Here is a 6,000-nt window from a genome sequence, read left to right as displayed (position 1 = left end):
CAACCAAAAAATATTTATGTTTAATGTTGTTATGTGAGTATAAAGTTCCCTATAAACTTTATACTCATAACTTTTCATGTCTTATTGACGATTTTTACACATAGTAAGTGATTATAATGATGATAATTTCAGCATTAGAAACCAACACTTAAAAAAATATGCAGGGTCTCTGCCTCCTACTAAATATTCCTCAAAGCTTATAGATTAAAACAAACAAACAAAACAGGAGCCAAAGAAATTTAGAAAAGTATGTGCATAAAACAGTATTTAAGATTAAAAGAAAAAACATAAACAAATGAAAGTAGCAAATAAAGCCTTTCTCTAAAATTTGCCAATAATGATCCTTCATCCCTTACTTATTCTAAGATATTGAATAGAATTACTTTAGCTTTTAGAGGCAAATCCCTGGAGTCCTATGTTTGTGGCTGGCACAGACACAGTAAAGTTATTGCAGGTGAACCTCCTAAATTCTGAATACAACATTTTCCCACTTACTTCCCTCTCAGATCTATAAGGTAATGGGAAAGAAAGAAAAAGGAGGCCATTTGGATACCGGGCTCATTAAAAAGCAACAGATAAAGTCAATGTTACATCTTGAGCTTAATCAGACATAATGGTACTTTTCTTGAACTATAGCAAAGAAATTTCTCTAGAATTCTCTAGGTAATAGCCAAAACAGGGACAGACAAAGGAAGGCATTTATTTAGAAATGGTGGCCACTTTACCACAATAACCACACTGATAAGGAACCTAAGGCAAAGTGATGTTTTCTAACAGCTAGTTAGTATAATCTCATACTTTAAACATTGGGTTGTATATCAAAAGAACATGATCCTCACTTTCCAAGAGATGTAGCTTCACATTGCTGCACTTCCTTCCCCCTGCAAATGCAATGTGGTTCTCCCTTATGGAATAGGTGAGAAACAACAACAAAAACATGACAGTGTGGTATTAGTATTGGGCAAAATATGTACTTCCATATAAATAAATTATGGCAAAAGTGGTGGAATGTCACTCCTGGGACTAAGTTATAAATGCTGTGACTTCCATCCTGCCTACAACATCTTGTCACTGCTCTCTATCACTTATTCTGATGGAAGTCTTCTACCATATTGTGAACTGCCTTATTGATTGGAGATGTCCATGTAATAAGAGACTGAAGACAGATTCAGGACATAACCAGAGAGGAACTGAATCCAGCCAACAGCCTGGTGGGTCAGTTGAGAACTAGGTAAACATCTTTTGAGTATTGAAATAACAAGACCAACCACCATCTTAATTGAAGCCTTACAAAAGCTCTGACCCAGAGGACCTAACTTATCCATGATGGAATTTCTGACTCACAAAAATCATGATATGCACTGACCACCAGGGAGAAGACACTCAACAAAGGAGCTGCCCCCTGGCGGTCAGTGAGCTACCACATTGGGAGCTCTGCTAGGCTGACCAGGATGAGTGGCTGCTCATACTGTGAATTCCCTGCCCATGGGCAGGAACCCAGGCTGAGATCATTGCCTCCTTGCCCCAGGCTCCTCCTCCTCAATCCCTGCTGCTTCCTCCTGATGCCTGCAGGCTGCACAGCACCACCACTGGGCTTGCAGAGCTGACCCCAGAGGCTGGAAGGCAGGTTTGTGGCTGCCATAGGACTGAGGCCTACTCATTTGCCTCTTAGTGCTATTGTCCCTGGGCCTGGCCCCAACCAGGTCCCCTCCATGGGAGATGACCTGGTGCTCCTGCTCCATGGGAGATGCCAGACCAGGGATCAGCCACTTAGAGGGTGGGTCTACAGCCACTTCACAGACTATAGATGAGTGGTGCTCCAAAAGCAGGCTGATCCTCACAGGCCACGCCCCCACCAGTTCAAGAGTCCCATGCACCTGGCTTCTAGTTCATTCATAATAGTATAGAGCAGTGTTTTTCAAATTGGGGGTTATGCATCATTAGGGAGTCATAAAGACAAGTAAGTGGTTTACAATCAGTATTCAAAAATAATAGAAAAAGAGAAAGGATTAGGGAAGAATATCTGACTTACAGCAAAGGCAAAAATTATATTACTGAAGTTTAGTTTCATGTGTGTGTTTATTAGATTGTGAACAAAGGTTATGTTTTTATATAGGCTGTGGATTAAGAAAGTTTGAAAGCCAGTTATATAAAGCATGTGGCACATTCCTGTCATATATCCAAACCCATAAAGGAATGTGACATGTTACTTCTTAAATTACCCATCATTTCTATATTCTATAAAGATCCAGCATTTTCTTAGATTGCTTTGCTTTCTCCACACATTTGTCACAAGTACTGCAGTTGGATTTCTCTTAAAATATAAAGCTTTTGTCACTTAATGTGGGTCGTGAGCATTTGGGCATGATGAGCTGTAGAATCTGAGATGTCAGCATTGCTCACTGACTGGTTTAGGGATCTGTTTCTTTTCTCATACCAAAGCCTGAGCAGTTCAGTCCATGCTTAAGCAAAATAATACATTGTTCTGGTTTGTGGCTGTTCGGTGCTTGGGAATAGTTGCAACCACAAATCAGAATTTTCCAAGGTATATTGTGGAACTTGTCAGATAATACTTATGTCTGCATGGCTGATGAATGAACCCATTTAGAGCAAAAGACTTTCTTTTTCTTATTCCCAACCATGATTAGCACTGGCTCAGAATGAGTGCTGAGTGTTTACTGACTGAATCACATTTAGGGAAAAGCCTAATTGAAATAATAGATTAGAAATGCCCTTTTTGCACATTTTCAGCTGTATAATCTAGTTACCATGACTTTTTGAAGGATTTTTTAAAAAATTACCATTAGCAATTTCTTGGTTGGCAATGCCTAAAAATTACAAAACTGATTCAGAAAAGCTGAAGTTAGAAGACCACTTCATAGCATCCACCATCTGTCTAATTCCATTGCCATCTACCAAATCCTTCTTCTCCCCAAATCTTTCGATCTTGGCAAAACAAGAAAGCTAAAATGGCCTCTAAAACATCTCTTTCAGTAAATCGGTGTCCCAGCATGACACATCAGAAACTTTGGGGAATAGACTACACCTAGAGGGAAGGAAAAGGAAGACTTATGGTCAGTTAGGTGCCACAATTTAGGGCATGGTTATATCTTAAATGTAGACACTGAAATGTGGTTATTGAGAACTAGGACTGGAGAGTCAGACAAACCTGGACTTAGATTCTGCCACTTCCAACTGTGTGACTACTGGGATAATTACTATAACTACATTGAAGGATTCTTGCATGAATGAAATCTAATACAGCATGTAAATAGTTTGGCATATTTACTGGCACATAGTAAATGCTCAACATAGGTAGTTATAATTTTGTAATTACCATTATTAATGTATCCTTAATTTAACAGTGATACTAAGCAGACTTATTGGTCAAGCCAGCCTCAGAAGACCAATATGAATACCTTAAGTATAAGAATTTATAAGTATTAACATTTCTAATGTGTCATTTTATATTTGATAGTTTTTTTTGTTTTGTTTTGTTTTGGGAATGAGTCTACCAGAGTATACAAAAGGAATTTTGTATCCAGAAGAGGAATTCCACTGAGTCAGGAACTTCTTGAAAAGAAGGAAAAACAAAAAAACACAAGAAAATTAGTAAATGTAGCAATATCATCCTGAAGGAATTGACATTATTTCAAAGTATTTACTTTACTGCAAGCAACTTCTTTATTGTAAAAATGTGCTACAGCAGAGTTGGAAAGTAGAAAAAGGGAAGCCAGTTAGCTTCATTTTACTTAAAACAAGAAAAAAATGTTAAATAGCAGGTGGGGTGGGGTTTTCAAAAGCCCATTATAGTTTAAGGTAGTTTTCCTTTCATTCTAATGGACTGAAATATTTTTTGATAACCCTAGAAAAAAAATTAAGAGTATATTTTAATGTACCAATGCAGCCCTTATAGCAGGGGTGGGGAATGTCCAGCCTTTGAGCAATATAAGCCCAATGAAATCATTTGTTCTGGCCCTACCAAGGCATTAGGAGTGAGATAATTAAATGTTTGAACAAATATAGCAGGCTAATTTTTTAAGTTGATAGTTTTGGATGGCCCATGAATGATGTTGTATAAATATCCAAATGGCACTTGGCAGAAAAAGGTTCTTCAGCCCTGCCTTAAACACTAAGTAAAGCTTTAGGAGCATTCTCTATAGAGGTCTATTTGCCTAGGCCTTAGAATTACCTTCTGGGAGGGAGGAAGAGAAAAGATAGTTCATCGAGCCTGTCAGGCATTGAGGAAGGAGGGATATTGAATACCAGCTCACCTGTAGCACAAGACATTCTAAAGGGAAAGGACTCCTGTTATTCAAGCATTTTGTTAAATGCCTCAAGAGTCTTTACTAGAGATTTTCGAAGCTCAAGGGATGCAACAGAGCATATAAAATATCTAAATATCTAAACCCAAACTCAAATATCTGAAAAGGCCATGCAAATAAGGAAACAAGTATAAAGGAAATAATTTGTGATTAATTTGTGCCTGTTACATAATTTGTGATTATTATTATTTTCTCAAAACATACTTAAGATACCCTTAGGAGTAAGCATTTGTAACTTACTAAGTAATCATACTCAGATAAAAACCAACCTATCAAGAAAGAGAAAGTCTCTAGCAACAAAACTCTATCAAGCCAAATAATTTCAGGAAACAGATGACAAAAATAGTTTAGTCAAAAATAGACAATTATGTGGGTATAAACAGGATTAAAAAAAAATGATTAAAAGGTCAGACAGTAGGGCTCCATTATAACCCTTGGGTTTGAAGGGCAACCAGTAGAAAAGGTGTTTCCAGACCCAAAAGAACTGGCAAATTGATACAAGGGCTGCAGGAAAGCACAGTCACTGCTCACACCACAGCACAGCAGAAGGACAGGCAATAAAGGAATAAAATACTCTACCTTTCTTCCCTTCCACTCTCCAGTCTCCTATTCGTGTCTGCCATTGATTCAATCCAACCAAAGACCAGAGAGCAAAAGAACCCGGGTCATGCAATGCACAGAGGTCAGCCTTCCAGGGACAAAGAACAGGGTAGAAAAGGGCAAAATACATGTGGTGGAGGCAAATTAAGAATAGTCAACAAACCTACCAACTTCTCTTTTTGTCTACAAGCTCTGCCAGAATTAGAACCAAAAGATCATTGCACAACCCCAATAAATGAACAGAATATTTTGTCAAATAAACATAACCTGCAATGTTCACATCTGCTTAGGTCTATATTTTGGTGGACTTGAGCATTTGGTTTATTCTGAGAGCTTACTTGACTATTTCAAGGAGTTTACTGTTTTCTTACTGGTAACCTTTTCTGTGTTCCTATAGATCCTGGATTGACTCCATAAAATAAGCTATAGGCCTGAGTCTATAGGAGCTAAGATAGGCTGTTGAAGACAGGACATTGTGGACATCACTCATTAAGAAAGTTTCTAAGAATCAGCCAACTCAACAGCACTTAACATGCACATAAATACCACCACCCCTTGCAATTTCAAAGCTACCATGAGCTTTAAAGTTAAGTCTGTTAAAGATCCATCTGGGCTCCAAGGCACTTCTGGAGATGCACATTACTTTGGTAATAGAATCAGGGATTAAGGGGCCCTAGACCACTGCAGTGCATTTCATTAACCAGATAAGTGACCTTCCTGTTTCCTGTTGCTTGAATGGGCAGCCAGATTCATGAAAGTACTTATACCTTTTCCTATGGCAGAGGTATGCTACAAAAAAAGGGAGAGTGGGAGAAGGGAGAAAATGAAAGGTACTTAAACAAGCAGGACCACTATTGCACTCCCTGTAAAACAGATGGTTGCTGTGAGCATGATGTTTGGAAATGTAGTTTGCCAAAATTAAACTAGAACATGAAAATGGCAAGGAGAGGAATCTAATTTCCATTTAGAGTTGATATGGGTAATGGTTGACAGTGTTCTTTGTCATACCTTCAGGTGATGGATAGACTGGCAATGCTTCAGGGCTGTGGTAATCAAAGGTAGCCAGGGATGAGAA

This window comes from Pipistrellus kuhlii, unplaced genomic scaffold (genome assembly GCF_014108245.1).
Source record: "Pipistrellus kuhlii isolate mPipKuh1 unplaced genomic scaffold, mPipKuh1.p scaffold_m20_p_8, whole genome shotgun sequence".
NCBI classification, from domain to species: Eukaryota; Metazoa; Chordata; class Mammalia; order Chiroptera; family Vespertilionidae; genus Pipistrellus; species Pipistrellus kuhlii.
Note: the sequence above shows the minus strand (reverse complement) of the source record.